General features: G+C 44.3%; 1 protein-coding gene across 1 annotated transcript in view; it reads right to left on the reverse strand.

Moving 5' to 3' along the window:
• Positions 1 to 23,672, reverse strand: part of NETO2 (neuropilin and tolloid like 2) — a 68,189-nt gene that overhangs the window by 43,714 nt on the left and 803 nt on the right. The gene's annotated exons all lie outside the window — the stretch shown is intronic.

Here is a 23,672-nt window from a genome sequence, read left to right on the forward strand (position 1 = left end):
GAATCAGGAAGTGAAGCGAATCGGCTTCACTTCCCGGTTCCCTACTGCGCATGCGCGAGTCGCGCAGCGCAATAAGAAATCTCCGCGCTGTCACTGGGACCCGTGTGTGTCCCAGCAGACAGCGCGGCAGGGCAGGAAATGGCGTAGACTCCCACGGGAGTCTATGCCTGGAAGTGGGTGTAAATACCTGTCTTTGACAGGTATCTCCACCCCCCTCCCCCCTGAAAGGTGTCAATTGTGACACCGGAGGGGGGGGGAGGGATCCGATCAGCGGAGGTTCCACTTTAGGGTGGAATCCCGCTTTAACATTTATTTGCACATTTTCGCATTGAAAAAAAGCGCAAAATTGAACAAAAAATGAATTTAATTTGCAAAACACTTTTCAATGCTTTGTACCATTGCTGACCGCTGAAGTGTAAACAAAACAGTTGTGGTCGGTATCGGTAATTGGTATCGGTGAGTACAAAAAATAAATAAATAAAAAAGTATCGGTACTCATACTCGTTGTAAAAAAATCGTATCTTTGCACCCCTAGTTACCCCGTCTGCTATTTCCTCATGGACAGCGAGTTAAAACACAGAGTAAATGTGAAATTCTGCGTGTGAACAGGGGTGGATCAATAAAGCTTTGAGAAGATCATATTCCAGTGGAGGGTGTTGGTCTTTCAGTACAGTAGTGGTGGGACCCTCACGGTGTATTTATCCAATTTGTCTCAATGGGGCACCATCGCTACTATTAAAGTCCCATTTTTTTTCTGCCCCTCTTAGCTCCTGGATAGAGGTGAAGAGGGAAGTTTTTCAAGTTGCTTTAAATGATCCACCAGAGAGAATACAGTCAATATAAAATATAAGTCTTTAGTAACTAAGTTTAAAACTCAATAAAATACTACATATCCGGTGCCATGTGCCCTTATCATCAAACATACAATGTATAGAATGTATAGCATAAAATGTATCAGCAGGTTTCGCAAACAAGTCGCTTCCTCAGGTTTCACGCCTCTTGACAATAATGGCATATATGGAATACATAGAATTCAATTCAAGACAGAAATTTTAGCAAATATCTCACATGTGTGTGTGTGTAGCTGAATGATGGAGGCAGAGAAAGGGGGAGGGGGAAGGAGGTAAAAAAAAAAAAAACACAATACAGGCACCTGACAAACATACTAACCCTCACACAAAAGTGTGTGGGAGGAGGTGACAACTGTAGGGTGATGGGATGACCAGAAAAAAAATAGGTAGACCAAGATCCATTTTATTCCATATATACTGTATTTAATGAATGGCATAAAATGGATCAACGTGTTTCACAAACAAGTCTCTTCCTCAGGATCCACTCTTGATAATATATTTGTTGTTTATCTATAAAATAATGAATGACATATATAAAATACGTTCAATTCGAGATAGAAATTTCAGCAAATAAATCATAAAATTGCGTGCGGTTGGATGATAGAGACAGAGAGAGGAGGAGGGGGAAGGAAAAAAAAAAAACAACAAACAAAAAAAACAACCCAACACCTGACAGACATGCTAACCCTCATAAAAATAGCGTGGTGGAGGAGGTCCCAACTGTGGGTGGACAGGACAACCATGAAAAAAAAAATAGGTAGACCAAGATCCATTTTACGCCATGTACACAGTATGTTTGATGATATAGGCACATTGCACCGGATATGTAGTATTTTATTTAAGCTACAAAGGTATATGTATCATTTCACGCCAAAAAAAAAAAAATTATAATTTCGTGCAACAAATTGACTGTCATTTGGTTTATCATTGTATTTTTTCACAATATTTTTTCTTATTTAATACACTTCTGCGATTGGCTCACTGAGCACTTATTAATACATTTTTTTCATATTTATTTATTGATATACCTAATTAGGAATTTATTTATTATATTATTTTATTTATTATTTATCAATTATAAATTTTTAGCATTCACCATTATTTTTTGAATTTTTTACGTTTATTTTTACAATTCTAATTAGGCATTTATTTATTATTACCTTAATTTATTTTATTTACTTTTATTTATCTATATATTTTTTTTAGATCATATACGTAATATTTTTTTTTTTCTCACATTAAGCACAGAGACACTCTGGTTAATTTTTGATTTTTATTCTCTCACATAGAGGTTATACCTGCTTATAATTTATCTTTGCACATATTTCCCCTCTGTGTTATATTTTTCCTTTTACACATAACTGCTTGACTTGATTTATTTCACTCTTGCGCGAAATTATAATTTTTTTTACTTGTTTGGTGTTATTGTGAACACTCAGATTTTGCAGCACTTGTGAACACATTCTATTTTTCACTTACATACTGATTCTTCTGGTCTACTCCTAGTAGCGAGAAGGACTTTATCACATTTTATAAAGCGGGAGTCCACCGGGACTCCGCGTTTTTTTTTTTTTATTAAAGCCAGCAGCTACAAATACTGCAGCTGCTGACTTTTAAAATAGTGACACTTACCTGTCCAGCGCGCCCGCGATGTCGGCACCCGAAGCCGATCTGTAGATCGTATCTCGGGTGCTGCCGCCGCCATCTTGGGTATGGGAATCAGGAAATGGAGCCTTTCGGCTTCATTTCCCGGTTCCCTACTGCGCATGCGTGAGCCGCGCTGCGCAATAAGGACGGTCCCCGCTGCCTCTGGGATCTGTGTGTTTTCCCAGCAGGCAGCGGGGGCACTTGCGGGAAGGGGCGGGCACTTGCGGAAAGGGGCGTAATATACGCCCCTTTCCGCAGAGAGCTATCCCGGAAGTGGGTACAGATACCTGTACTGTACAGGTATCTGCACCCCCCTCCCCCCTGAAAGGTGCCAATTGTGGCGCCGGAGGGGGGGAGGGTTCCGATGAGCGGAAGGTCCACTTTAGGGTGGACCTCCGCTTTAAGCTAATAGCTGGAGTTTGGATTCAATTTGTAAGTGTATCCAAATCTGCTAGTACATCTAACACCCCCCCCCCCCCCCAGGCCCAGGCTGATAGTGCTGCTGTCTGTTGTCTGCTGTGCCCCCTGTGCTCCTTCATACAGAGTGGAGGCACTATAATACGGGAGGTGTGTAACTGGCTAGATCACCAGGTGAAAACATAAGGGGCTTAAAAAAAAAAGAAAGAAAAGAAAAGTAATGCAGCCACCACCTCTAATGATTGGTAAGCTGTAATTTATGACGTTTTATGTTTTTGGTTTAATACAGCTTTCATTTTTGCTGAAAGGACTGATACGATCGGAAATGTTGCTTTGTTTTTTTGTAAGGTGCCGATGTACATGCATTAAAAGAGAAATTTTATGCTTTTAAATTGGAAGCCCCGCGGAGCCGGTTACTGGCGGAAATTGGAAGGTTAATCAGCAGAATGTGCGGATGTGACTGCAATAGGGACAGTCAATTATGAGGCCCTTTGGGGGGATAAGAACAGATGTAACCAGTTCAATGTTTCCTACAAAGTGCTACAAATATGTTGGTGATTAAACAAAACAAATAAACTAATAAATAAAGATATAGAAGAATAGAAATACAAGGGAAAAAAACAAGCTTTAGCTGGGTTGTGGGTACCAGAGGATGCTGAGCCTCCGAGCCCGGTGATGAGCGCATCCCTCCCAACATCTGTTGTTATAGACGAGGCAACAAGGCAGCATCCCAATATTTCATTCCTTTTTTAACGTGACCCCAGACGGGGCCCTTTTCTGGGCCAAAGAAGGCGGAGTCTAGGCGCTCCGACAGAGGCGCCATTATACTGCTATGAACAGAGCTGAACTGACGGAGCAGGAAAGTTAATGATGTGTGCTGGGAAGGGATGGAGAATCCTACATCAGCCAAGACCAGGAGATTATCTGGCTGCCGTCGCTGTTAACCCTTCTTTTAATTCATTTGAGATCTCCTCTTTCTCTGCAAGCAAAGCCGCCTGAAAATGAAGCCGTATCGGCTAGATGTAAATGGGAACCCTAGATGAAGGACATTGTAGATGTGTAGATGTAGATGGGAACCCTAGATGAAGGACATTGTAGATGTGTAGATGTAGATGGGAACCCTAGATGAAGGACATTGTAGATGTGTAGATGTAGATGGGAACCCTAGATGAAGGACATTGTAGATGTGTAGATGTAGATGGGAACCCTAGATGAAGGACATTGTAGATGTGTAGATGTAGATGGGAACCCTAGATGAAGGACATTGTAGATGTGTAGATGTAGATGGGAACCCTAGATGAAGGACATTGTAGATGTCTAGATGTAGATGGGAACCCTAGATGAAGGACATTGTAGATGGCTAGATGTAGATGGGAACCCTAGATGAAGGACATTGTAGATGTCTAGATGTAGATGGCAACCCTAGATGAAGGACATTGTAGATGTCTAGATGTAGATGGGAACCCTAGATGAAGGACATTGTAGATGTCTAGATGTAGATGGCAACCCTAGATGAAGGACATTGTAGATGTCTAGATGTAGATGGGAACCCTAGATGAAGGACATTGTAGATGTGTAGATGTAGATGGGAACCCTAGATGAAGGACATTGTAGATGTGTAGATGTAGATGCGAACCCTAGATGAAGGGCATTGTAGATGTCTAGATGTAGATGGGAACCCTAGATGAAGGACATTGTAGATAGCTAGATGTAGATGGGAACCCTAGATGAAGGACATTGTAGATGTCTAGATGTAGATGGCAACCCTAGATGAAGGACATTGTAGATGTCTAGATGTAGATGGGAACCCTAGATGAAGGACATTGTAGATGTCTAGATGTAGATGGCAACCCTAGATGAAGGACATTGTAGATGTGTAGATGGGAACCCTAGATGAAGGACATTGTAGATGTCTAGATGTAGATGGCAACCCTAGATGAAGGACATTGTAGATGTCTAGATGTAGATGGGAACCCTAGATGAAGGACATTGTAGATGTGTAGATGTAGATGGGAACCCTAGATGAAGGACATTGTAGATGTGTAGATGTAGATGCGAACCCTAGATGAAGGGCATTGTAGATGTCTAGATGTAGATGGAAACCCTAGATGAAGGACATTGTAGATGTGTAGATGTAGATGGGAACCATAGATGAAGGACATTGTAGATGTGTAGATGTAGATGGGAACCCTAGATGAAGGACATTGTAGATGTGTAGATGTAGATGGGAACCCTAGATGAAGGACATTGTAGATGTGTAGATGTAGATGGGAACCCTAGATGAAGAACATTGTAGATGTCTAGATGTAGATGGGAACCCTAGATGAAGGACATTGTAGATGTGTAGATGTAGATGCGAACCCTAGATGAAGGGCATTGTAGATGTCTAGATGTAGATGGAAACCCTAGATGAAGGACATTGTAGATGTGTAGATGTAGATGGGAACCCTAGATGAAGGACATTGTAGATGTCTAGATGTAGATGGGAACCCTAGATGAAGGACATTGTAGATGTCTAGATGTAGATGGGAACGCTAGATGAAGGACATTGTAGATGTCTAGATGTAGATGGGAACCCTAGATGAAGGACATTGTAGATGTCTAGATGTAAATGGGAACCCTAGATGAAGGACATTGTAGATGTCTAGATGTAAATGGGAACCCTAGATGAAGGACATTGTAGATGTCTAGATGTAGATGGGAACCCTAGATGAAGGACATTGTAGATGTCTAGATGTAGATGGGAACCCTAGATGAAGGACATTGTAGATGTGTAGATGTAGATGGGAACCCTAGATGAAGGACATTGTAGATGTCTAGATGTAGATGGGAACCCTAGATGAAGGACATTGTAGATGTGTAGATGTAGATGGGAACCCTAGATGAAGGGCATTGTAGATGTTTAGATGTAGATGGAAACCCTAGATGAAGGACATTGTAGATGTGTAGATGTAGATGGGAACCCTAGATGAAGGACATTGTAGATGTCTAGATGTAGCTGGGAACCCTAGATGAAGGACATTATAGATGTTTAGATGTAGATGGGAACCCTAGATGAAGGACATTGTAGATGTCTAGATGTAGCTGGGAACCCTAGATGAAGGACATTATAGATGTTTAGATGTAGATGGGAACCCTAGATCAAGGACATTGAGTTTGTACGTGTATCATCAACAATGGTCCCTTTTATGCCGCGTACACACGACTGGACTTTCCGTCAGAAAAGGTCAGACGGTCTTCCTGACGGACTTTCAGCAGAGTTCCGACGGACTTCTGAATGAACTGACTTTCCCTCACACGAATGGACTAAAGTCCATTCAAAAGCCCGTTCCTTTCGAACGTGATGACGTACGACAGGACTAAAAAAGGAAGTTCAATAGCCAGTAGCCAATAGCTGCCCTTGCATCGTATTTGGTCCGTCGGACCAACACACAGACGAACGGTTGAGTCCATCGGACAGATTTGAAACATGTTCTATTTCTAGGTCAGTCGGATTTTTTTAATGAAAAACAATCAGATTAGCCCACACACGATCGGAATGTCCGACCGACTGATTCCATCGGACCTAGTCTGCCGGAAAGTCCGGTTGTGTGTACGCGGCATTACTGTTCAATATTTTTGGAGATTTTGCAGTCAAGACAAGAAGACATGCGCCAACGCAATGGAATGTAATGATACTGATACATTGTTCACAAGAATACAAATCAGCACAAAGGTTACCCAACACCATGAAGCTTCTACTATTGATACCTGAACGATAAAACAGAGGAACACTTGAAATAACTTTCCAGGTTCAGGAAACACCTTTGTTATGATTACTATATCTATAACTGATGATACATTAGTACAGTGGTCTATAAGCTGGGGCCGAGGGGGCCAGACGTGGACCTTTACTTGTCCTTTTCTTATTCATCCCATTGACACCAGCAATGCGGCACTATTCCTCCCACTGATACCAACAACAAGGCACTATACCTCCTACTGACACCCATGGTGGGGCACTATTCTACCCCCCCACCTAGCTCCCCGCCCGCAGACCCCGAAACCAACGGCCAGGGTTGTTGGGAAGAGGCCCTTGTACTCATCAACATGGGGACAAAGTGCTTTGGGGTGGGGGGGGCGCAGGGCCACCCTTCCCCAAAGCACCCCCCCATGTTGAGGGCACGTGGCCTGCTACGGCTCAGGAGGGGGGGAGCTTGCTCGTCCCCACCCCCTTTCCTGACCGTGTACACACGATTGGAATTTCGCCCAGCAAAAGACTGGTGAGAGCTTTTCATCGGAAAATGCAACCGTGTGTATGCTCCAATGGAATTTAGCTGGCCGAATTCCCGCCAGCAAAAATCTGAAATTCGGAAAATCGGAAATTCCGTTCGTGTGTATGCAATTCCGAGGCAGAAAAACTCACGCATGCTTAAATTCAACTACGAGATGAAAGCTATTGGCTACTGGATATTGGACTTCCTTTTTCTAGTCCCGTCGTACGTGTTGCACGTCACGTTCTTGGCGGTCGGAATTTGGTGTGACCGTGTGTAGGCAAGACAGCTTGAGCGGAATTCTGTCAGGAAAACCATCAGAGTTTTTTCTGACGAGAATTCCGATCGTGTGTACGCGGAATCAGAGTCCAAAACTGCTGTTTGTTGCCCAAGGAACCCCTAGCAACTTCTGGAGGAAGCCTACTGTTCCACAGAACCCTGGTTGAGAAAGACTGGCCTATACATACAATAAATCCGATACATTAGGTATTTCTAATTATGCAAGCCCTGGTACTGCGTAGATGCTGGTAATTCCATGAGATTGTAAAGTAAGATTGTTATGTGTACATGTAGACAGCATGGGGAAATGTCCTCATGGCCAGAGGACAAACTGCTTCACCAGGCCCCACACAAGAAGCATGATGTCTTCTCATCTGCCAGTGACACCGGTCCCGGCATTGACTACAGAGACATTTCGAGGGGACTAGCACTGAGTGCTACTTGTCCTCCACCAACTCCTCACAACACCGTAGTCTGTTCATTTAACCATGTTCACCCCGATGGCAAAGAGTGGAGCCATTGCAGCTAGTTAATATACATATGGTTCCTGGCTCAGTCTCTAGGAGGGTCTGTACCGCAGAGGGCCCTACAGTAGGGACTCAGCCACTCGGGAGGGAATGCCAAGTGTTAGGCTACCCCTACCTATGGGACCTCTGCCACTGGACATTACCGCTTCCTCTCCTGAGTTGGCTGCTTCTCCTTTCTGACACTCCTTACTTCGTACCCTCAAGGCTTCTCTCATTCTGTACTGTAAGGACAATGTAAGGACACCGTCTTCTCAAATAATTCAGACCAGACATTTCATGTAACCAGTAGCTCCTTTACGGAATAAAGTAATTATATTTACAGTTCTTTGGTATCTCCATGGCAATAAATTTACATCTTTATAGATTACTTGCCTCCCCGCAATGTAACACAGATATTCTAACTCAGTGGTCTCCAATCTGAGGCCCAGGGGCCGGATGGGGCCCTTTGCTTATCTTTATCTGGCCCATGGGGCACTTTTCTTCAATCTGATAAAAGGCACTATTCTCATCACTGCCACCGCCAATGACACCAACAATGGGCCATTATTCCGCCCACTGACACCAATGAGGTATTCTTCCCATCGACACCAATAATAGACCAATATTCCTCCCACAAGCACCAATGATGGGGCACTATTCTCCCCATTGACACCATGGATGGGACACTATTCCTCCCACTGAATCCAATGATGGGGCACTATTCATCCCACTAATGCCAATGATGGGGCACTATTCCTCCCACTGATACCAATGATGGGGCACTATTCCTCCCACTAATACCAATGATGGGGCACTATTCCTCCCACTAATACCAATGATGGGGCACTATTCCTCCCACTGATACCAATGATGGGACACTATTCCTCCCACTGAATCCAATGATTGTGCACTATTCCTCCCACTGATACCAATGATGGGGCACTATTCCTTCCACTGATACCAATGATGGGGCACTATTCCTCCCACTGACACCAATGATGGGACACTATTCCTCCACTGACACTAATGATGGGGCACTATGCCTCCCACTGACACCAATGATAGGGCAATATTCCTCCCACTGACACCAATGATGGGGCACTATTTCTGCCACTGACACCAATGATAGTGCACTATTCCTCCACTGACACCATTGATGGTGCACTATTCCTCCACTGACACAAATAATAGTGTGCTATTCCTCCACTGACATCAATGATGGGGCACTATTCCTCCACTGACATCAATGATGGGGCACTATTCCTCCACTGACACCAATGATGGGGCACTATTCCTCCATTGACACCAATGATGGGGCACTATTCCTCCACTGACACCAATGATGGGGCACTATTCCTCCACTGATACCAATGATGGGGCACTATTTCTGCCACTGACACCAATGATGGTGCACTATTCCTCCCACTGATACCAATGATGGGGCACTATTCCTCCCACTGATACCAATGATGGGGCACTATTCCTCCACTGATACCAAAGATGGGACACTATTTCTGCCACTGACACCAATGATTGGACATGCAGTCTGTTTTCATCTGACTGCCCCAGAGAGGAGAGCGGGCCATGTCTGCTCTGCATAGCGGAACGTACATGGGCCTGTCACCCACCTGCTCAGTGGAAAGATCCCCTGCTAAGCAGGCAAATATGCTTGGAAAGGGGCCTAAGACCGCGTACACACGGGCGGATTGTCTGTCCAACTTAGTCCGCTGAACAGTGTTTCAGCGGACAATCCGCTCGTGTGTGGGCTTCAGCTGACTTTTTCAGCGGACAGTCCGACTGACTTTGTCTTTCGGAATTTCCGTAATTTTGTCCGTCCAAACTTGGTTTTGTCCGTCCAAACTTGGTTTCAGGGGACAGTCCGTTCGTGTGTAGGCAAGTTGAACGAACTAAGTATGGCGCATGCTCAGAAAGGATTTACACGGCCGAAGGTTGCATTGCAGTGTATTGGACGTCGTTTTTCTAGTCCCGTCGTACGTGCCGTTCACGTCATCGTGCACGGTTTCAGCGGACTGTCTGTTCATCGTGTGTGGTCAAGTCCGTTCATTCAAAAGTTGAACGGACTGTCTGTCGGATTGTCTGACGAACTTAGTTGGGCGGACAATCCGCCCGTGTGTACGCGGCCTTAGTCTAAAGCAGAAGGGAAGAATGTCCTGCAAGCCGCACATAGCTGCAAACCCAATGTGAGGGAGTATGTGACAGTCTGAGCCCGGGCTCCAACCAGGCCACACCCCAACGCATTTTGTTCTGCCTCAGATCTTAATTATGGGGATACCCATGATCAGGCTCCGGGGCAGAGCAAAATGCTTTGGGGGCGTGGCCTTGTTGGAGCCCGGGCTGAGACAGTCACATACTCCCTCACATTGGGTTTGCAGCTATGTGCGGCTTGCAGGACATTCTTCCCTTCATATACTGATGTCTGGAGATGAGCTCCATCCCTAGCCGACACTCACTGCAGCTCCATTAGAGTCTGAGCGAACCTATACTAGAATTTCATGTCAAAGAAAGCTCATAGAAGAGCATGGTATATAACTATATATATGATAATTCTGCTTTCCTTCAAGGTACAGTCAGGTGATCGATGCCAAGGCACTGGTCACATGGTCTCTACCATTGCACAGGGACGTTGGGGACTCATGTCAAGAGTATCAGCAGCTCTACCTTAACTTAGTCTTTAGGTGGTGGTGACCAATGCCCAGTAGGTCATGTGGCCAAACCATGGACGAACGAACCTAGCTTGCGCAATCACAACACATCTTCAGGTTGGTCCACTCTTGCCGAGTGGTTGTCCTTGTCTTGTTATTGAAAGGCCACCCAATGGATGGCGGCATTTCAGATAAATGCTGAACTTCTTTTTTCAGCGGTCATCCATAAGGCAAAGTCCAGAAGGTGGAGAGACATCATACGTGTTTCATGCTAACAAGTGCTTAATCCTAAGCGAAATGCTTAAAAATGCCATGCATTTCATGTGACCAAGCCGTTGAAGAAAGAAAAACGATCCTAGTTGGGGCAAGCACAACCGAATACGGCTCAAGATTGGTCCACTCCTGCCCGTACAGACACACACACACACACACACCAAGTGCTTGTCCAGCTTGGTACTGAAAACCTACCCCATGGAACCTCTGGATGGTGGCATTCCAGGTAAATGTTAAACTTTGTTTTTTGAGGTCATCCATAAGGCAAAGTCCAGCAGGTGGAGAGACCTCATACGAGTTTTTGCTAACAAGTGCTTAATCATAAGTGAAATGCGTAAAAATTGCAGAGCCTGTCATGTGACCAAGTCGTGGAAGAATGACCAATTATCCTAGTTTACAGAAACACAACAGAATACGTCTCAAGATTGGTCCACTCTTGCCCGCACACACACACGCCGATGCTTGTCCAGCTTGATACTGAAAACCTACCCTATGGAACCACTGAATGGTGGCATTCCAAATGTTCCACTTCTTTTTTTTTTGTGGTTATCCATAAGGCAAAGTCCAGGAGGTAGAGAGACATCATACGCGTGCTTAATCATAAGTGAAATGCGTAAAAATGGCGGGCGTGTCATATGACCAAGCCATGGAAGAATGACCAATTATCCTAGTTTACACAAGCACAACACAATACGGCCCAAGATTGGTCCACTCTTGCCCGTACACGCACATGCCGGAGTGCTTGTCCGGCTTGATACTGAAAACCTACCCTTTGGAACCAAATACAGAAAAAAAGCCAGCCGCTCGGTATACTCCTCTTGTTGCTCTTCATCAGTTACATAAATACAGTGCAAAAAATTCTAACGTGTTTCGGCCATTACAGCCTTCCTCATAGCATAGCTGTTATCCTAGCTTGCACAAGCACGACCCGGCTTCGGGACGGTCCACTCTTGCCGGGTGCTTATCCAGCTTGTTACTGAAAGGCCGCCCAATGGAACCAATGGATGTAGGCATTCGAGATAAAAGTCGACCAACAATAAAGCAAAGTTCAGCAGGTGGAAAGACCTTTTTACGCATTTCATGCTAACGAGTGCTTAATCATAGGCGAAATGCGTAAGTGGCCTCTGTCTACTTGCCAGACTTTCTCTTATGGATGACTACTAATGAAGAGGTCCACCTTTTATCTGTGGCAGTGCCATCCATTGTTTCTGTTCTCTTTCAGGGACCTCCCTCTTCTGATACACCGCTGATCTGTTCCAAGCTAGATCCTAAGATGGAGCCATATTCGTTTTTCAGCTCAGGCTTCCTCTGAGCCCCTTTGCTTTACTGAAATATCTTCCACTAAGGCAGTAGGGCAGCATGGAGAATAATTCCGGTTATTTCCCGCGTATGCGCTGGGTATGGGGAAGATCTCTGGTGTCAGGAAAGGATTGGTGAATGGGATGTCTGGGTGGAATTGCGCAGTTCTGACACTAATATGAATTGATGAATAAAACCGAACAACATCTGGAGACACAGCGCTCTGCGCATCTGTTACACACAGCCGCGGAATGCTAATATGGAAAACGGGCCAAAACAACTGTTATAGAGGAACTAAAGTGGTTGTAAACCTCAGACATGAAATACGAACAAAGCATATCCCTCTATAGTGTGTACTTGCCTCAATCCAGAGCGCTAAGTGTCATTTCTGTCTGCTGCCTCCTTACTCTGCTATCAGCATGAGTCGCTTCTGACGAGTTTTCCTGACACCAAGAGATAAAAAGGTGACAGCCCCCTTTTTTTCAGACAACCAAGGCAAGTTTTATAAATTCTGTACTTTGAATGGATGTAGAAAACACTGCAGATAAACAGTGTATCACCTGAGGATAGTCACTTTGCTGGGTATATGTGAGAGTTTACAACCACTTACACATGTATGTCTGGGCTAAATAAAAAAAAATAAATAAAAAACATATGCAGTACATCTTTGCAATACACATGCATTGTCTAATGTTTTGTCTCTTTAAAATCGCTACAAGTGCAGAAAAATACCTGTTGATCTCCCAGAAATCCCGTGAGCTCCTGACTTCCTGTAGTGAGCTGACAACGCTGCCTGCTGCATTGGAATCTCCCGCAGTGTTGTCAGCCATGCCCAGTTCTGCCCTGGTGGACAAAAGAAAACACCCCCCCCCCCCCCCGCTAATAACCTCCATAACCTAATAGGGAGGTGTTCTGTAGTCCAGCAGAGCTGATAACACCACAGGTAGGGTCGTAGCCAGGGGCGGACTGACAACTCATGGGGCCCCTGCACAATAGGAGATTATGTGGCCCCCAGGCAATCAGAGATTATGGGGCCACACAGTATACAAAAACACAGGTTACACCAGGGGCGGACTGACAACTAATGGGGCCCCCCGGGCAATAGGAGATTATGGGGCCCCCAGACAATCAGATATTATGGGGTCACACAGTATACAATCACACAGTATACAATCACACAGTATACACATACATGTATACACAGTATACACAGACATGTTTCTATTGGCTGAGAAGGTGGGGCAGCTATAATCTCTGGATTTTTAGACCAAAAGGATGTCGGTAAGGGACATTTCAGAGGCCGATGTAAAAAAAACACAGATTTTTACATTCTGTCCCTGGTTTTACTGAGGCTGGCAACCCTGATGGGGCCCCCTAGTGGCCCGGGGCCCTCGGGCAGTGCCCAAGTGGCCAAATGGTCAGTCCGCCCCTGGGTTACACATACATGTACACACAGTATACACAGGTATGTTTCTATTGGCTGAGAAGATACTGGAGAGGTGGGGCTGCTATAATCTCTGGATTTTTAGACTAAAAGGATGTCGGTAAGGGACATTTCAGAGGCAGATGAAAAAAAACAAACGGATTTTTACATACTGCCCCTGGTTTTACTGAGGCTGGCAACCCTGATGGGGCCCCCAGCCAGTGCCCGAGTGGCTGAATGGTCAGTCCGCCCCTGGTCGTAGCTGTTATATTCTGGCCTCAATCAAGCCTCCAGTATTCCATATGAGTTGCTAACCCCCACTGCCCACCCCGTCATGATTTTTTTTTTTTTTACTGACAAACATGAAAAAATTACTGACAGAGCACTTTTTTTTACTGACATGCTGAAATATGACAGCAACTCCTATAATAAACGAAGAAAATCGATATTTAAACAGTGAAAAACAATGAGAAAACATTAACGATACTCATAACAAGCCATCTGCCTGACTTTACAAACCTGAACTCAAAGCACAGTGACAACATGTGAGTAAGACATGGATCATGAAAGGTCTGGGTCACCCCAGGACATAAACTGAAAAAAAAAGTTCGGAGATTTTGCCTGGGAGGGGCTTAAAGGGGGATCATTAAACAGAAATCTCTACCTAGTCGCTACGTCACACATAAAACAGTCCTTGTACCCACAAAATATTCCTAATTACCACAATTATCAGCCTCACAGACACACATAAACCTCAGGACAAAGGATCATTTATTTAAAATGAACCATCTCCATTACATATGCTTTTATGTACACAAAATATAATTTTGTCTGCACTTCCGGGGACGGGGACAAGTATATATTCTTTTTTCAGACACTTTTCTGCCCTTTTTTTACAAACTGTAAATTTATGAACGTTTGGCAACACAGGTTAGCAGAGCCCCCCTCCCCCCCCCCCCTTCCTTACAGTGAGGGGAAAAAGTATTTGATCCCCTGCTGATTCTGTACATTTGCCCACTTACAAAGAAATGATCATAATTTTAATGGTAGGTTTATATTCACAGTGAGAGACAGAAAAACAACAACAATATCCAGAAAAATGCATTTTAAAAAAGTTAGAAATTGATTTGAATTTTAATGAGTGAAATAAGTATTTGATCCCCTGTCAATCTGTCTTCTATACAGGTAACAAGCTGAGATTAGGAGCACTCTTTCAATGCTATTACCCTAATCAATGTTCCCCGCTACAGACTGGTCCGAGGGCTGCACATCATATAGCAAAAGGCCACATGGGGCCCTCGGGCCGAAGGTTGGGTACCAGCACTTTACAGGCTGGACAAATCTGCATACAGTGCCTTGAAAAAGTATTCATACCCCTTAAAATTTTCCACATTTTGTCAAACGTAAATGTGTTTTATTGAGATTTTATGTGATAGACCAACACAAAGTGGCACATCATTGTGAAGTGGAAGGAAAATGATATATAGTTTTCAAAATGTTTTACAAATAAATATGTGAAAAGTGTGCGGGGCATTTGTATTCAGCCCCCTTTACTCTGATACCCCTAACTAAAATCTAGAGGAATCAATTGCCTTCAGAACCTAATTAGTAATAGAGTCCACCTGTGTGTAATTTAATCTCAGTATAAATGCAGCTGCTCTGTGAAGCCCTCAGAGATTTTTTAGAGAACCTTAGTGTACAAACAGCATCATGAAGGCCAAGGAACACACCAGACAGGACAGGAATAAAGTTGCGGAGAAGTATAAAGCAGGGTTAGGTTATAAAGAAAAAATGTCTTATTAATGATTTGTACAGAGGGGCAAAATTATATCTCTCTCTGGAGTCCATACCTCTCCTAATACAAGAATATATGTCTGCCACCTCACACCTGTATATATGGCAGCCCTCCACACACACCTGTATATATGTCAGCCCCCCCACACAAATGCATGTATATATGTCAGCCCCCCACACACACACCTGTATATATGTCAGCCCCCCCACCACTCCCACACACACACCTTTATATATGGCAGCCCCACATACACAAATCTGTACACACACAAGGCTCTGGCCCCTCCCTGTACACAAACAACCCCCCTCCCTTTCCTTCACAGCCCCTACTTGTAACTTCCTACCTGGTCCCGACTCGTTTTAAAAAAAAACTGACATGTTGCTGAGAAGCGCAGTACAGGCAGATCACAGTTACACGAGGGGTGCACTTGCACATAGTAGCCAGAGGTGGCAGTAAAGAGCTTGATGTCTAAAATCAATGACAGAAGAACTGCAGAAACTGTGAGATCGTTTCTATACTGCACAGCACAGATCCCCTTCACCCGTCCTGCCCCCTTCACCCGTCCTGCCCCCTTCACCCGTCCTGCCCGCTTCACTCGTCCTGCCTTCTTCTGGCCCAGACGGGCCCTATACAGTTGTAATGGCTGTACCCCCCTGATGGCGGCCTGCAACACTGAACCGCAACATCACTGATAACCTTAGAGCATTCAGAGTACGAGTCATTAACCACTACTCTCTGAATTCTGTCTTTTATCCATTTACAAACTGATCATTCCAAGCCTGTAGACTTTACCTTACACATGAGCCGTGTGTGGGGAAGTGTACCGAACGCTTTTGCAAAATCCAAGAATATCACGTTCACAGCCACCCCTCTTGTCCAAGTATACTACGTCCACAGCCACCCCTCTGTCCAAGTATACCACGTCCACCGCCACCCCTCTGTCCAAGTATACCACGTCCACCGCCACCCCTCTGTCCAAGTATATCATGTCCACAGCCACCCATCTGTCCAAGTATGCCACGTCCACGGCCACCCCTCTGTCCAAGTATACCACGTCCACTGCCACCCCTCTGTCCAAGTATATAACGTCCACCACCACCCCTCTGTCCAAGTATACCACGTCCACTACCACCCCTCTGTCCAAGTATACCACGTCCACCACCACCCCTCTGTCCAAGTATACCACGTCCACCACCACACTCTGTCCAAGTATACCACGTCCACAGCCACCCCTCTGTCCAAGTATACCACGTCCACGGCCACCCCTCTGTCCAAGTATATAACGTCCACCACCACCCCTCTGTCCAAGTATACCACGTCCACAGCCACCCCTCTGTCCAAGGTTTTACTTACCTCCTCATAAAAATAAATCAGGTTTGTTTGACAACTTCTGTCTTTCACGAATCCATGTTGTCTGTTGCTTAAAATATTTTTTTCCAGCAAGAACCCATCTACGTGGTCTTTTATTAATCTCTCCAGTATCTTTCCAACTATAGAAGTTAAACTAACAGGTCTATAGTTACTTGTTAAAGACTATGATCCCTTTTCTAAAAATTGGCACCACATTGGCCCTGCGCCAATCCCGTGGTACTATTCCTGTCATTAACGAGTCTCTAAAAATTAGATACAATGGCTTTGAAATTACAGAGCTCAATTCTTTTAGGATCCGTGGGTGGATGCCATCTGGTCCATGTGCTTTATTCACCTTTATTCTGTCTAAATATTTATGGACCTTATCACTTTTGAGCCATTGTGGATTTGGGGCTGTGTCACCCTCATTATGGACAAGAGCTCCCCCCCATGCTCCTTTGTATACACAGAGCTGAAAGTATTAAATAAATTTGCCTTCTTTTTGTCCTCAGTCACCCTCTCTAGATTATTTTGTATGGGCCTACATGCTCAGACCTGACTTTTTTACTATTAATAAATTTCAAGAATTTTTGGGGTTTGTCCTACTATCTTTTGAATTTTCGTTTAGAATTTTTGCATCCTTGATTTACTTTTTACATATTCTGTTATATTCTTTGTAACATTGAAATGATGATAGTGTTCCTTCATTTTTATATTTTTTAAAAGCTCTTTTCTTATTGTTTATATCTTGTTTAACTTTGGCTGTGAGCCACAGAGGTTTTATTTTTAGCCTTTTAAATGTATCGCCCATGGAAATATACTTTGCTGTGAGTTCGCAAACAGTCTTTTTTGAAGAATTCCCATTTCTGTTCTGATGTCAATATTCCCTCCCAGTCTAAGACCCGGAGAGCAGCCCTCATCCTTGGAAAATTAGCTCTCTTAAAGTTAAGTGTTTTTATCTTTCCCTTATGTTTTTTGCTTACAGCTAACATCAAATGAAATCATATTATTGTCACTGCTACCCAGATGTTCCTTTATATGAACATTAGTGGCTGGAATCAGAGATGTGAGCGATCATTTACAATCGTATGTTATGATCATATCTTGATGATCAGAATCCACTTCTCAGAGTGTAACATATCAATTGAATGGGTTGCCGACTATTGATCAGTTATTGGAGGAGATCGATCGGAAATCAATCATTTACTGAAGTGTGTTTGGCCACCATATACAGAGATTTGTATAGTGTGTGGTCAGCCTAACTGTATCATAAAAGTCCAGATTCTGTCCATCTATAATTTATAATATGAGATTTCTTTCTCTTTTTTTGAGCAGGAAGAATTTAACATTGAGTAGAAATTAAGCGTTCTTATTCAATGGGGGGAGTGTAGAACATATTGATTGTGCAAAGTGCAGCAGTCCTTGGCAGCCAATCACACGGCTCTTTTTATGACACTAACTGAGCCCTGGGTGCTGTAGGTCAGGGGTCTCCAAACTTACTAAGCAAAGGGCCAGTTTATTGTCCTTCAGGCTTTAGGGGGGCGGACAGCGGCCAGTGGGAGTAGAAAATGCCCCCAGCATAAGTGCCCCATCATTGGTTTTAATGGGAGAAATAGTACCCCCATCATTGGTTTAATGGGAGGAATAGTGTCCCATTGATGGTGTCAGTTGGAGGAATAGTACCCCATCATTGGTTTAATGGGAGGAATAGTGCCCTAGCCTTTGTTTTAATGGGAAGAATAGTGCCCCATTGATGGTGTCAGTTGGAGGAATAGTACCCCTTTGTTTTAATGGGAAGAATAGTGCCCCATTGATGGTGTCAGTTGGAGGAATAGTACCCCATCATTGGTTTAATGGGAGGAATAGTGCCCTACCCTTGGTTTTAATGGGAGCAATAGTGCCCCAATCTTGGTTTTAATGGGAGGAATAGTGCCCCACTGATAGCGTCAGTTGGGGGAATAGTGCCCCATCATTGGTGTCAGTCGGTGGAATAGTGCAACAAGGGCCAGATAAAGGCAACCAAAGGGCCGTATTCGGCCCTCGGGCCACAGTTTGGAGACCACTGCTGTAGGGTATTGAACTGAACACATTAACTTTGCACATGGTGCCACTGCCAGCCCAGTTTAATAAATTGGTATTATTTATGGGGAACCCAATATTAGTCTGGGACATTGTGTGTGCCATGCGATTAGACACAGCAACTAAAGTGCCAGGGGGGCCTGTAGATAGCTCAAGATCTCTAACCAGGTAAACCAAGCCCTGGTTGCTGTAAGGAACTGCACTGGGCACACTGGCTTTGCATGTGGCATTAGCCCAAATTACTAAATATGTAATACATGTATTGGTCATGGGGTACCCAATATTGGGCTAGGGCACTGTGCATGCCATGGTATTAGAAAAAGCATACAGAGTGCCAGGGAGCCCTGTTCATAGCTATAGATCTGTTTTCAGTGTCCCTGAGCCCTGGCTGCTGTAGGTCACACTGGCTTTGCATATGGTGCTATCTCAATTTGATAAATCTGTAACTTAGATGTTAGTTATTGGGTACCCAATATTGGTCTGGGGCGCCACGCATGCCATGGGTTTACAAGCAGCAGTTAAAACTGCCAAGTATTTTCTGTAGATGGTCCTTGAGCTGTAGGCTTTTGCACTGAGCACACAGGCTTTGCATATGGTGCTAGCCCAATTTAATACATGTTATGGGGTAACTGATATTGGTCTGGGACACTATGTGTGCCATGGAATTCGAAACCACCGCCAAAGTGCCAGGGGTTCCTGTAGAACCGTGGCTCTCACCCTCAGTCCTCAAGTACCCCCAACGGGCCGTGTTTTTAGGTTTTCTTTTACTTTGCAAAGCTGCTTTAAATCAATATCAATGACATGGTATTGATAAGAGCTTTTTTTTTAGCTAAGGGAAGTTCCCAAAACATGGCCCGTTGGGGATAATTTGATGACTGAGGTTGAGGACCACTGCTATAGACGACTCCGGTTTTCCCGAGCCCTGGTTGCTGTAGGTTATTGCAGTACATTGGCTTTGCATATGGTGCTAGCCCAGTTTAATATATGTGTAATTTAGGGGTTAGTTATTGGGTACCCAATATTGGTCAGGGGCACTGTGCATGCCATGGGTTTAGAAACAGCAGCTAAAGTGCCAGGGGCTATGGTGGACAGCTCCAGATCTGCTTCCAGATGCACATTGGCTTTGCATATAGTGATAGCCCAACGTAATACATGTGTAATGCTGGTATTGTGTGCCATGGGTTTAGAAACAAATAAAGTGCCAGAGAGCTCTGCAGGTGGCTATAAATATGATTCCAGTTTTGCATGAGCCCCGGTGGCTGTAGGGGATTATGTTGTGCAAATTGGCTTTGCACATGGCGCTAGCCCCATTTAATAAACTCATGCCAATAACTGAGCCCTGGTATCTGCAGGTTACTGCACTGTGAACACTCGCTTTACACTTGGTGCTGGTCCAATATATTAAATGTAATACACGTATTGGTTATGGGGTACCCAATATTGGTCTGGGACACTGTGCATGCCATGGGTTTATAAACAACAGCTAAAATGCCAGGTGGGTCCTGTAGATGGCTATAGATCTGTTTCTAGTTTTCCTGAGCCCTGGTTGCTGTAGGTGTTTGCACTGAGCACGCAGGTTTTGCACATGATGCTATCCCAATTGAATAAATCTGTAATTTAGGTGTTAGTTATTGAGTATCCGATATTGGGCCGGGACATTGGGTGTGCCATGGGAATAGAAACAGCAGATAAGAGTGCCAGGGGGTCCTGTAGATAGCTCTAGATCTGTTTCCAGTTCTACTGAGCCCTGGTTGCTGTAGGTTACTACACCTAACACAATAACGTTGCACATGGTGCTAGCCCAATTTATTAAAATGTGCAATACATGTATTAATTATGGAGCACCCAATATTGGGTTAGCACACTGTGTATGCCATGGGTCCAGGGAGGAGAAACAGCAGCTAAAGTGCCAGGAGTTCTTGAAGATGACTGTGTCCAGATTTACTGAGCCAGGGTTGCTGTAGGTTACTGCACCGAGAACATTGACTTTGCACATGGTGCTACCCCGGTGTGTAATACATGTATTAGTTATGGTGCGCCCAATATTATGCATGCCTTGGGCTTAGAAACAGAGGCTGAAGTGCCAGGGGATGGATCCTTCCAGTAGATGGATATATAGGAATGTTTCCAGATTTTTGAAGCCATGGTTGCTGTAGGTTAGTATTGCTTTTGCACATGTGTAATACATGTATTAGTTATGGAGCACCCACTATTGTGCATGCCATGGGTTTAGATAAAGCAGCTTGGGTGCCGGGTGTTCCTGTAGCTGGCTATATAGGTATGTTTCTAGTGTTACTAATCCCTGGTTACTGTAGGTTATTGCACTGTGAACACTGACTTTGCACATGGTGCTAGTAGCCCAGATTAATAAATGTTTAATACATGTATTAGTTATGGAGCTCCCAATATAGTGTGCGTGCCATGGGTTTAGAAACAGCAGCTAGGGTGCTGGGGGTTCCTGTAGCTGGCTTTATAGGTATGTTTCTAGTGTTACTAATCCCTGGTTACTGCAGGTTGTTGCACTGTGAACACTGACTTTGCACGTGGCGCTAGCCCAAGTTAATAATTAATTAATTGATGTGTAATACTGTACATATATTATTAATGGGGCACCCAATATTGTGCATGCCATGGGTTTAGAAACAGCAGCTAGGGTGCTGGGGGTTCCTGTAGCTGGCTATATAGGTATGTTTCTAATGTTACTAATCCCTGGTTACTGCAGGTTGTTGCACTCTGAACACTGACTTTGCACATGATGCTAGCCCAGATCAATAAATGTGTAATGCATATATTAGTTATGGAGCACCCAATATTGGGTTAGCACGCTGTGTGTGCCATGAGACTAGGGACTAGAAAGAGCAACTAAAGAGCCAGGGGTTCCTGTAGCTGGCTATACAGGTATGTATCTAGTGTTACTAAGCCCTGGTTACTGCACTGTGCACACTGACTTTGCACATGGTGCTAGCCCAAGTTAATAAATGTGTAATATACATGTATTAGTTATGGAGCACCCAATATTGTACATGCCATGGGTTTAAAAACCGCAACTGAAGTGCTTAGAATATCTGAAGCTGGCCACATAGGTATGTTTTTCGTGTTACTACGCCCTGATTGTTGTATTGCAATGTGAGCATAACCTTTGCACATGGTGCTAGCCCAGATCAGTAAATGTGTAATTCATGTATTATGTACGGAGCAGCCAATATTGTGCATGTCATAGGCATAGAAACAGCAGCTATGGTCCTGGGGGTTCCTGTAGCTTGCTATACAGGTATGTTTCTAGTTACTAAGCTCTGGTTGCTGTAGGTTATTGCACTGTGAGCATTGCCTTTGCACATGGTGCCAGCCCAATGTGTAATACATGAATGACTTATGGGGCACTCAATATTGTGCATGCCATGGGTTTAGAAACAGAAGCTAAGGTTCCAGAGAGTCCTGCGGATAGCTATATTTCCAGATATACTAAGCCCTGTAGGTTAGGGCACTGTGAGCGTTGACTTTGCACATGGTGCTAGCCCATTTTAATAAATGTGAAATACATATATTCATTATGGAGCACCCAATATTGGCTTAGGGCACTGTGTGTGCCATGAAACCAGGGACTAGAAATAGAAGCTAAAGTGCCAAGGGGTTCCTGCAGATGGCTATAGGGATGTTTCCAGATTTACTAAGCCCTGGTTGCTGTAGGTTATTGCACTGTAAGCATTGACTTTGCACATGGTGCTAGCCCATGAGCACCCAATATTAGGCATGCTATGGGTTAAGAAAGAGCAGCTAAGGATTCAGGGTTTTCTTGTAGCTGGCTATACAGGTATGTTTCCAGTGCTACTAAGCTCTGATTGTTGCTGTAGGTTATTGCACTGTTAGCATTGCCTTTGCATATAGCACATTGCTAGCCCAATGTGTAATACATGTATGACTTATGGGGCACCCAATTGTGTGCATGCCATGGGGTTTAGAAACAGACCCTAAGGTTCCAGAGATTCCCGTAGATAGTTACATTTACAGATGTACTAAGCTCTGGTTGCTGTAGGGTATTGCATCGTGAGCATTGCCTTTGCACATAGCACATTGCTAGCCCAATGTGTAATATATGTATGACTTATGGGGCACCCAATGGTGTGCATGCCATGGGGTTTAGAAACAAACACTAAGGTTCCAGAGATTCCTGTAGATAGCTACATTTCCAGATGTACTAAGCCCTGTCTGCTATAGGCCATTGCACTGAGTATTGACTCTGCACATGGTTTAATACGTGTATTAGTTATGGAGCACCCAATAGTAGGCATGCCATGGGTTAAGAAACAGCAGCTAAGGTGCCAGGGGTTCCTGTAGCTGGATACATAGGAATGTTTCTAGTGACACTGATCTGGATTTATGTAGGTTATTGCACTGTGGGCATGGAGCTAACCCAATTTAATAAATGAATACAATTGACTGTGCCCTGGTTGCTATGGGTTACTGCACTGTGAGCACTGCCTTTGCACATGGTGTTAGCCCAATGTGCAATACATGTCTTACCTGTGGGGCACCCAATATTATGCATGCCATGGGTTTAGAATCAGCATCTAAGGTGCCAGAGGTTCCTGTAGATCGCTATTGATATGTTTCTAATTTTCCCGATCCCCTATTTTATCGATCTACACCTTATTGAGCGGGATTTTTTTTGTCCACTAGAGGGCAGTCAAAGACCAAATACCAATGTTGTACCGACTGGTAATACCTGTATATGGCATTATACAGCCCCAACCTGGGTGCATCGATGTCAGACACTGTGTGCCTGACCAGGGTACAGCAACCCCAGTGCCAGGACCAAGACTGGCATCACAGTGCAATG

This window comes from Lithobates pipiens, unplaced genomic scaffold (assembly GCF_037356315.1).
Source record: "Lithobates pipiens isolate NorthernLeopardFrog02 unplaced genomic scaffold, aLitPip1_a1.2 Scaffold_10, whole genome shotgun sequence".
Taxonomy (NCBI): domain Eukaryota; kingdom Metazoa; phylum Chordata; class Amphibia; order Anura; family Ranidae; genus Lithobates; species Lithobates pipiens.